Below are 11444 nucleotides of genomic sequence, written 5' to 3'. Positions count from 1 at the left end.
AGATTAAAGTCGACATGAAGGGAGCAGACCAATGGAGTTGCCTGAAGAGTGTAGAAAATGCGGTGCTAAATTTACAGAAGTTACCTGAAGAGCAGCAAGGGGGCGTGTTAAAACATTAGCGCGTGAGACGAGTAAGAATCCCAAGATATTCTATTGCCTTGTCAAGGAGAAGAGGATGACAAGGGAAAGAATGAGAACTGTTGGGGACTGTGGAGGCAGCCTGTGCACGGAGCCAAAGAGCATGTTAATCATGTACTTCATATGGGCATTGAGAAGCAATTCCTGGATTCGGGCAGAGTGAGAGTGTGACCTTTGAGCTGATTGGTAGAGAGAGTGAGGAAGAATAGGAAGTTTCGCCAGAGTAAACAATGGACAAATCCCCAGGTCTGGATGAATTGTATCATAAACTGGTATGGTAGAAGAGGGAAGAAATTACTGGCTCTGAACTTTTTTTTCGTATTGTGCTTTTGGTGCGATTGGACAGGATGCCATCTACTGTAGATTAAGCAAAGTTTATAAAAAAGGATCTAACATCTCCCACGCCCCACAACACTGAGAGGGAAGCAATGATAGAAGATGTTGAAACTTATTGAGCCAGGACGATTAAGTATCTTCAATAATGACAGACATTGTTAATCAGTCAGTGAATCAAAGGTTACAGGGAAAATGCACGAAAGCGAAGTTGAGGATTATCAGGATAAACATAATTGAAATGAAATGCAGAGCATAACCGGTGAGCTGGTGTGCATATTGTTATTCTTATACCTTATGGTATCAAATATCCGACTATTCCTCTGCTCGTATGAACAACAGTCTCGCTTCTATTGGAGTGAGACGCAGTTAGGAATGTAATTGCCTGATGCAAACAGTTTATAATTGCGACACTAATAGCGAGAAGCATGAATTCAATTGTTGGAACGTGAAATGCCCGACATGCAACAGTAGCAGACTCGCCAACTTGAAGAGCATTTCAATGGTCAATAGGAAAAACATATGGATGAAAATGCAATAGTGGAAGTGAGATGGACTTCAGATTTGTTCCACAAGTCGGTGCAACATCGACGGCCGAAGGCTGTGGACTGCGCTGTAATGTTCTCTGCAGGAGTTTACAGTAACAGCGTGGACTGGAATATCTGAATGAGGTGCCAAAGAAAAAGAAGGTTGTTGGGGGCAGGAAGAGGTTCCAGAGATACGGAGGAGAGTAGGTGCTGGATAAGAATATAGAAATGGGGAGTTGAGCGTGGGCTGGAGGAATATATATAGACATGGAGAGATGTACATACCGGAGGATGTCATAGTGTTAGTGAGAGAGTGTAGGGACTGGGAGATGCTACAGAGATAACGAGGGGGTTAAAGGGATTTGGAGGATGCCACAGACATTCTGAGGGGCGTAGTGGGTAATATCATGTTACAGAGGTAGCGAGGAGTGTAAGGAGTAGGAAAAGGTTATAGAGGTAGTGAGGGGGTGTCTGGGTTGGAGGAAGTTACAGAGATAGTGAGAGGATGTCGGGGTTGGATGAGGTTCCAGAGCTCCTGAGGGCGTGTAACGGTTTGGGGCAGGTTACAGAGATATAAAGGGGGTGCAGGGGATTGGTGGTGGTTACAGAGAGAGTGATGGAGTTGAGATAGTGACGGATGTGGGGGATGGAGACGGTAGTGGAGACATACTGGGTATAGGGGTTTGGAGATGGTTATAGCGATAGTTATGAGATGTAAGGAGCAGGAATAGGTGACAGAGATAGTGAGGACGTGTAGGCGGCTGGAAGTGATGACTGAGAGAGTGGGGGTTGGCGACGTTTGGAGGAGGTTACCGAGATAATGAGGGCACGTAAATGGTTGGATGATGTTACAGAGACAGTGATGAAGTGTAGTGGGGAGGAGAAGGTGACAGAGACAGTGAGGATGTGTAGAGGTTAGGATGAGGTTACGGAGAAGTGAGGAGATGTCGGGCGTTGGAGGACGTTACACAGCTGATGATGAAGATGTAGAGGGCTGGGGCGGTTACAGAGATAGTGAGTCCATCTAGTTGGTTAGAGGGGATTTCAGCGATAGTGAGGGAATGTGCGGGGTTGGAAGAGGTTAAGGAGTTAGTGAGGGGGAGTGTGGGGATAGAGGAGATCACAGACATAGTGAGACGTGCAGGGGGTTGTGGTGGTTGCAGAGATCATGAGAGGGCAGACGGGGTAGGAGTAAGTTACAGAGATCATGGAGAAGGAGAAGATGGAGGAGTTTACCGAGAGATTGAGGGATGCAGGGTGTTGGAGGAGGTCGCAGAGATAGTGATGAGGTGTAGTGGATTATAGTGTCTTACTGAGAGAGTGAGGAGATCAATGGGATAGGAGGAGGCTACAGAGGTATTCAGGTAATGTAGCAGGCTGGAGGACGTTACAGAGATAGTGAGGTGGTGTAGTGGGGAGTAGGAGGTTTGAGAGTTAGTGAGGGCGTGTAGGGGTAGGAGAAGATTGCAAAGATAATAAGTGGGTTTCGGGCATACGAGGAGTTTACTGAGATAGTGAGGGGTGTAGGGGTCTGAACGTGGTTACAGATACAGTGAATGGTTTTCGGGGTTTGGAGCAGGTTACACAGCTGATGAGAGAGTGCAGGGGGTTGGGGCAGGTTACAACAATAGTCAAGGAGTGTAGCCGGCGGAAGAGGTTACAGAGCTAGTGCGAGTTTGTTGTGGGTAGTGGAGGTAACAGAGATATTGAGGGCGTGTCAGGGGCTGGAGGAGGTTACAGATATAGCTTAAGCGTGTCGTGCAGAGGAGGAAGTTCATGAGATAGAGAGGATGTTTCGGGGTTAGTTTGAAATTACAGCGATAGTGAGGGAGTGTAAGGGTTGGAGGAGGTTGCAGAAATAGTGGGTGGGTTTTGAGGGTAAGAGGAGGTTACTGAGACAGTGAGGGTGCGTCTGATATTGGAGCTGTTTAAAGAGATAGCGAGGTGATGTTGGGGTTTGCACGAGATTACAGAGCTGGTGAGGGAGTGTAGGGGTTTGATGAGGTTCTGAAGATAGTGAAGGGTTCTCGGGGGGTTGGAGGAGATGACAGAGATAGTGAGGGGGTTGGTGGAGATTGCAGAGATAGTGAACGGGTGTAGGGGGTTTGAGGTGGTTACCCAGATAGCGTGGGTGTGTAAGTTATAGGAGGAGGTTACAGAGATAGTGAGGGGATGTAGCGGGTTTGGAGGAGTATACAGTGATATTGAGGTTGCAGGAGGTTGGAGGAGTCTCCAAAGCTCATGAGGGCGTTAAGGAGGTTGAATGAGTTTTCAAACGTAGTGAAGGGGTGTATGGGATATGAATATTCCAGATAAAGTGTGGGTGTGTTCGGGGTAGGAAGAGGTGAGAGACAGAATGGGGAGCTGTGGGCTGACGGACGTTAAAGAGGCGGTCAAGACGTCTAATGGGGAGGGAGAGGTTACAGAGATAGTTAGGATGTGTTGGGGGTATGAAGTCGTTACCGAGATAGTGAAGGGATGTAGGGGTTTGGAGGAGGTTACAGAAATAAGGAGAGGGTGTAGGACATAGGAGGAATTTACAAAGATAGTGAGAGGACGTAGAAGTTAGGAGGAAATGCCAGAGATTGTGAGGGGATGTAGAGGGTCGGAGCAGTTTACAGAGTTATTGAGGGAGTGTAGGGGGTTTGGAGGAGGTTACAGAGATAGAGAGGTCGTGAAGAGGGTAGCCAGACATTGCAAAGATACTGAATGGGTGTTGAGGGTAGAAGCAGGTTACAGAGACCATGAGGGTTTGTAGGCGGCTGTTGGAGGTTGTAGATACAGTGAGTGGGTGTAGTGGTCGGGGCAGTTACGGAGATCACGAGGGGGTGTACGGGATAGGAGGAGGTTAAGTGAGTAGGTGTAGGGATTAGGAGGGTACAGAGCTACTGAGGGGACGTATGGGGCTTGGAGAAGATAATAGAAATAGAGAGGGGGTTTAGGGGATTAGAAGATGTCTCACGGATAGTGAGGGGCGTAGGGGAGGCGGAGATTACACAGATGGCGGAGGTGTGTCTGAATAGGAGGAGGTTACAAAAGTAGTGAGAGGGTATGGTGTCTGGAAGTGGTTTCAGAGGAAGTGACCGAGTATCTTCGGTTTGGAGGAGGTTACACAGATAATGAGAGTCTGTAGGGGATAAGAGGATATTAAGATGTTGAGGCGATGTAGTGGGCTGGCGAAGGTTACAGAGATAGTGAGAGGCTGTAGCGGGAGGCGGAGATTACAAAGATAGTGAGGGGGTCTATGGTGTTGGAGGTGATTACAGAAATAATGAGGAAGTGTCGGAGGTTCGAGGAGGTTACAGAGATAAGGTTGGGCTGTAAGAGGTTTGGAGGAGGTTACAGAGATAGGGTTGGGCTGTAAGAGGTTTGGAGGAGGTTACAGAGATAGGGTTGGGCTGTAAGAGGTTTGGAGGAGGTTACAGAGATAGAGTTGGGCTGTAAGAGGTTTGGAGGAGGTTACAGAGATAGAGTTGGGCTGTAAGAGGTTTGGAGGAGGTTACAGAGATAGGGTTGGGCTGTAAGAGGTTTGGAGGAGGTTACAGAGATAGGGTTGGGCTGTAAGAGATTGGGAGAAGGTTACAGAGATAGGGTTGGGCTGTAAGAGGTTTGGAGGAGGTTACAGAGATAGGGTTGGGCTGGAAGAGGTTTGGAGGAGTTTACAGAGATAGAGTTGGGCTGTAAGAGGTTTGGAGGAGGTTATAGAGATAGGGTTGGGATGTAAGAGGTTTGGAGGAGGTTACAGAGATAGGGTTGGGCTGTAAGAGGTTTGGAGGAGGTTACAGAGATAGGGTTGGGCTGTAAGAGGTTTGGAGAAGGTTACAGAGATAGGGTTGGGCTGTAAGAGGTTCGGAGGAGGTTACAGAGATAGGGTTGGGCTGTAAGAGGTTTGGAGGAGGTTACAGAGATAGAGTTGGGCTGTAAGAGGTTTGGAGGAGGTTACAGAGATAGGGTTGGGCTGTAAGAGGTTCGGAGGAGGTTACAGAGATAGGGTTGGGCTGTAAGAGGTTTGGAGGAGGTTACAGAGATAGAGTTGGGCTGTAAGAGGTTTGGAGGAGGTTACAGAGATAGGGTTGGGCTGTAAGAGGTTTGGAGGAGGTTACAAAGATAGGGTTGGGCTGTAAGAGGTTTGGAGGAGGTTACAGAGATAGGGTTGGGCTGTAAGAGGTTTGGAGAAGGTTACAGAGATAGGGTTGGGCTGTAAGAGGTTTGGAGGAGGTTACAGAGATAGGGTTGGGCTGTAAGAGGTTTGGAGGAGGTTACAGAGATAGAGTTGGGCTATAAGAGGTTTGGAGGAGGTTACAGAGATAGGGTTGGGCTGTAGGAGGTTTGGAGGAGGTTACTGAGATAGGGTTGGGCTGTAAGAGGTTTGGAGGAGGTTACAGAGATAGAGTTGGGCTGTAAGAGGTTTGGAGGAGGTTACAGAGATAGAGTTGGGCTGGAAGAGGTTTGGAGGAGGTTACAGAGATAGAGTTGGGCTGTAAGAGGTTTGGAGGAGGTTACAGAGATAGAGTTGGGCTGGAAGAGGTTTGAAGGAGGTTACAGAGATAGAGTTGGGCTGGAAGAGGTTTGCAGGAGGTTACAGAGATAGGGTTGGGCTGTAAGAGGTTTGGAGGAGGTGACAGAGATAGAGTTGGGCTGTAAGAGGTTTGGAGGAGGTTACAGAGATAGAGTTGGGCTGGAAGAGGTTTGGAGGAGGTTACAGAGATAGAGTTAGGCTGGAAGAAGTTTGGAGGAGGTTACAGAGATAGGATTGGGCTGTAAGAGGTTTGGAGAAGGTTACAGAGATAGAGTTGGGCTGTAAGAGGTTCGGAGGAGGTTACAGAGATAGAGTTGGGCTGTAAGAGGTTTGGAGGAGGTTACATAGCTAGTGAAGGGAAGGAGGGTGTTGGGGGAGGTTACCGTGATACTGCAGGGTATAGTGAATTGGAGAAGGTTACCGAGAGAGTGAGGGGATGTAGTGATTGCTGGTGGATACAGAGATCGTGAGGGGGTGTGTGGGCAAAAGAAGGTTACAGGGATCATGTGGGAGTGTCGGGGATGGGGAGGTAACAGAGATAGTGACGGTGTGTCTGGTGCGGGTGGAATTTACAGAGATAGTGACGGAGTGTAGGGGTTTGGGGAGATTACAGCGATAGTGAGGTGCATAGATAGTAGGAGGAGGTTACACATATTGTGAGGGACTGGAGGGGATCTAGCAGGTTACTAGGATAGTGAGGGTGTGTCGGAGATTGGAGGAGGATACAGAGCTCGTGAGGTGATTTTGGGGTTTGAAGGAGGTTGCAGTGATAGTGAAAGGGTGTAGTGAGTTGGAGAAGGTTACAGAGCGAGTGAGAGTTTGTGGATGGTAGGAGGAGGTTGCACATATAATGTGGGGGTGTAGTGATTTGGAGAAGGTTACTGAGATAGTCAGGGAGTGACGGGATTGGAGGTGGTTCCAGAGATAGTTACGGATGGTAGAGTGCGTGCAGTATTTACTGCTATAGTGAGTGGCTGCAGTGGGTTGGACGAGGGTATGGAAATAGAGAGGGTCTGCAGGGGTTTGGAGGAGGTTATGGAGGTAGTGAGGCAGTGTAGGAGGTTATTGGAGGTGCCCGATACTCCCTCACACACTTTGTCCAGACCGTTATTGTGTAGCTTGTACAGTTGTGGTCCTAACCCTCACCCCTGTGAACCTTTACTTGTTACCAACTGACTGCATTATTCCCACGCTCTGTCGTCTGACAATGTCAAGCATGTTGTTATAAAAGCGAAATTTTATTTCACAAATACTTGGACTTGTCTTCTTGTCTGGCTGTAGACAGCAGAATAGAAAAAAGGGAGCAAAGGTTTATTGGGATTTTCAGAAACCTTTCACCAAGGTCCCACTGAAGAATTGGCACACATGCAATTGTTGGGAATGTAGTGGTATGGATTGGGAATTCCTTAACAGGCAGAAAACTAAGTGGGAATAAATTGATTAGTGCTTGACCCCTAACTATTCACGAATGGATTCGATAAATTAAATCGATGGATAAAATCTAATGTTTCCATGTTTGTCAGTGACACAAAATAAGATGTGAATGTCAGTTCTATGGAGGAAACAACGGAAACAACAGTCCGTGAGTTTCCTCCTTTTAAGTTTCATTAAATGGATGTGGCCATCACTGTCTCAGCCATCATGATTTTCCTACCTCTAATTGCCTGTAGAAGGTAGAGGTAAGCTGCCTTCGTAACCAACTGCAATCCGTTGGGTGTCGGGGCAGATTCAGTGCTGCGAGGATGGAGCGTTGGTTGGAGAGGACCTTGAAAATGCCTGTGTTCCCGTGCAATTGTAACTCCCTGTCCTTCGACGTTAGAGTTGGTCTGGGTTTGTGAAGTGCTGTTGCAAGAGTCTTCCTAACTGAACTCAGTGTGGTCGTTGTTGTCTAACTGCATCGAATCAATGCAGCTCTTCCTGTCATATGTGACATCGTCCTTTACCTACAGCACTTAGAGTACCTCACAATGTCTCACCTCATCCATTCCAATCTGCAATGCTGTCCTCTCAAATTTATTATTGTTTATACTTCTATCTTCTATAAACTCTTCCTTTCTAAATTTGTAGCCCTCTGTATTTGTAACCCTGCATGTCACTTTAACCAATTACAACACATGGTCCACTCCTTAAATATCTAAGAATTGCAGTGATTAGATCTGTTAACTTGGCAGATTTCACACTGCTTATCGATCTCAAATCTTGAAGCTGCCCAAACCCATATTTGAAATGATCCCATTCTCAGTATCTTATCAGGTCCTGAGGGTCCTTGAACACCACCAATGCTCCAAAAGTCTATATTCCCCCCAATTTTTGCAAGTCTTCTAACTATGTAACATCTAGTCCATGGAATACTCCTTACTGTCATTTTACATTTGTTGACGTATTCACATCTCTGTGAACAGCACATAAAAGGTCATTTAGATTTTGCAAAGCTCCGTCACCAACAAATCATTATCTCTCTATGTCTGTTGCCTTATTCCGTGTCTGCAACTCTCCTTGTATCTTATAGTAATCTGCTTTCGGCACTGCAGGTCTGCCTCGCTCTCCAGAAAACCTTCCATTCTCTCCAGCTCGCTCAGTCACTCTAACACTCTCTGTCTCGTCAAATCCTCCTTTCTTCCATTGTCTTCCAGGCAAAACTTCGGACCTGTAAGGGGACAGGGCGGAATGGGACGTTATAAAACCCGGCTGAGGCTTGAGGCTTTCCAATTCCTGCAAGTCCCAAAGAGAGAGAGATGCTCAGAGCGACCAGCACAGAATGGGAGAGTGTAAATCGGCAGCGAAGATGGAGGCCTACTGGGACTTGGAGCTCGGGAAACAGCAGAGCAGCAGGCTCCAAATCAGTACCGAGTCAGAGAGGAAGTGAACATGTGAGGGAGCAACTTTGAACAGGGGCTTGAGACTAACTCACACCTGGGAGTTATAAAGGCAGTAACGCGGGAGGATATAAAATCAGCCCTGAGGATGGAGGCCCAGTCGTATCTGGGAGTCACAGAGACGGTCACCCTGTCAGGGAGCAGAGTACAGTGGGAGCAGTAGGATTACATGTAACTGGGAGTCACACAGACGGTGACCCTGTGAGGGAGCAGAGTGGTGTGGGAGCTGGAGGATTACACGTTCCTGGGGGTCACAGTGCAGGTGACAGTGTGAGGGAGCAGAGTGGAGTGGCAGCTAAAGGATTACACACACTTGGGAGTCACAGATACGGTGACCCTCTGAGGAAGCAGTTGTTCAGGGGGGAGGTTTGCTCGCTGAGTTGTAGGTTTGATATCCAGATATTTCATTACCTGGTTCGGTAACAACATCAGTGGCGACCTCCAAATGAAGCGAAGCTGTTGTCTCCTGGTTTCTATTTATACATTTCTCCTGGGTAGGGATTCCTGGGGTTTGTGGTAATATCATTTCCAGTTCGTTTTCTGAGGAGTTGATAGATGGAATCGAGATCTATGTGAATGTTTATGGGGTTGTGGCTGGAGTGCCCGGCCTCTAGGAATTCTCTGGCATGTCTTTGCTTAGCCTGTCGCAGGACAGATGTGTTGTCCCAGTCGAAATGGTGTTTTTTTCATCCGTGTGTTGGGCCATGAGGGAGAGAGGGTCGTTTCGTCTTGTAGCTTGCTGGTGTTCGTGCAACCTGGTGGATAACTTTCTTCCTGTTTGTCCTATGTCGTGTTTGTGGCAGTCCTTGCATGGAAATGTGTAGATGACGTTGGTTTTGTTCATGGATTGTACTGGGTCTTTTAAATTTGTTAGCTTTTGTTTGAGAGTTTGATGGGATTGTGTGCTACGAGGATTCTGATGGGTCTTTCTAGTCTGGTTGTCATTTCTGAAACTTCTTTGATGTATTGAAAGTTGGTTAGGGTTTCTGGCTGTGTTTGGTCTGTTTGTCGTGGTTGATTTTGAGGAATGTGTGCACTGTATTTTTTGAGTATCCGTTCTTCATGAATATGTTGTATTGGTGGTTCTCCTCAGTTTTCCGAAGTTCGTCTGTGCTGTAGTGTTTGGGGGCTCGTTGGAATAGTGTTCTGATAGAGTTTTGTTGGTGTGTGTTAGGATGGTTGCTGGTGTCGTTAATAATTCGTCAGTGTTTGTCTGTTTTCTGTATACAGAAACTGCCCGAGTGCGATTAACTGTAATTTTACTCAGGCTTCTTTTGTCATCCACTGTTTAATGGTGCCTAGATGTTAAGAGTAATTACTCTCGGACCCTCTGGAATGTAGGCTATCCTGTTTTGTATGGAAAGATACAAAAGTTCAAATAAGACCTTCTCCAGATTGTTCCCTCATATCTAGTTTTCTGGTGTTGATTCGAGCATGCCATTCTGAACTCCTCATTGAACCAGGGAGGATCCCTGACTTGAAGGCTCCCATCGAGTGGGAGATCATGCCGGGTCATGAGGTTGCAGACTGTATGAGCTCGACAGAGTATCATTCTGCTGCTGCTGCTGCTAATGGCCCACTTCACCTCATGGATGCTTCGTCATTAGTTGCTCGATCTGTTTAAAGTCTGTCCCATTCAGAACACAGCTTGCTACATAACATGGTAGAGGGGCTACATATGTGAAGTAGGCCCTCCTTCCCCACAAGGATTATGCAGTGACCACTCTTACCTATATATTAAATGGTGAGGTGCATCTGCATCAGGCGGATTTGTTGCAATGTGGTCAAGTATATATTTACCTTTTTTTGATTCCCTCTTCACCTTCTCAGCCACAGGGTCCAGCATCAATGCTGAGCACTACGTTGACTATATACGAAGGAGTTGCCTCCCGCTGCCTGCCTGCATCCTGTCATTGGGACAGAAACTACCAGAGAGAATTGCTGTGTTGCCTGAGATATAGTCCTATTCACAGAAAACTGCTCTGCAGACAATATCTGACTGTTGCTTTATCAGTCTGTGGGAAATATCCGCCAGGTTAATTTTTTTTTGTACATTTTGTGCAATGATGAGGTAATGTCATTTCGTTTCTAACTTTAAATGAGATGGAGTTACTTGTCATAATCTTCTCAATATTGTCATTGGACATAGAAGGCTATGGGTTAACCTTATAAAGAATAATAAAACCACGCAGGACTCAAAGAATGTGAGTAGCCAATGCGAGGGGAGTGCAAAACTAAAGGGCATTAACGTGAGGTGCGAGATCAAAGCTAGGGTGGCATGGTGGCTCAGTGATTCGCACAACTACCTCATAGCACCAGGGACATGGGATCGATTACAATGTCGGGCGATCGTCTGTGTCAAGTTTGCACATTTTCACTGTGCCTGCATGGTTTTCCTCCCACTGCTCCAGTTTCGTCCCATAATCCAAAGATGTTCAGGTTAGGTGAATTGGACATACTAGGTTGCCCATACAGATCGGAGATGTGTAGTTTAGGTGCATTAGTTGTGGTTAAATATCGTGTTAGTGAATGAGTCTGGGTAGTATACTCTCCACAGTGTCGATTTGGACTCGTTGGACTGAAGGGCCGATTTCCACACTGTCGTTGCATGTATGGAACAAACTGCCTGGGGAAATGGGAAAAGCAAGGACAATTACAACATGTAAAATACATTTGGGCAGGTGTATGGAGAGGAGAAGGTTTGAAGGGGCATGGGCCGAGCGAATGCAAATGCGACCCAGTCAGATTTCGAAACCTAGTCGGCATGGGTAAGGGGGACGGAGGGGTCTGTTTCGGTGCTGCATGACTCTATGTCTCCAGTTACTCGAAGAGGAGAATGCCAAGGTAAGGCATTTGCTAGGGGCTGAAACAAGTTGCAGACATAGTGATAGTAGTCGAGATTGGAGTACAAAGTTAAAAATCACACAACACTATTTTATGGTCCAACAGGTTTAATAGGAAGCACACTAGCTTTCGGAGTGACACTCCTTCATCAGGTGGTTGTGGAGGGCTCAATCGTTACACAGAATTTATAGCAAAATGTTTTCAGTG

Source organism: Chiloscyllium punctatum, chromosome 43 (assembly GCF_047496795.1).
Source record: "Chiloscyllium punctatum isolate Juve2018m chromosome 43, sChiPun1.3, whole genome shotgun sequence".
Classification (NCBI taxonomy): domain Eukaryota; kingdom Metazoa; phylum Chordata; class Chondrichthyes; order Orectolobiformes; family Hemiscylliidae; genus Chiloscyllium; species Chiloscyllium punctatum.
Note: the sequence above shows the minus strand (reverse complement) of the source record.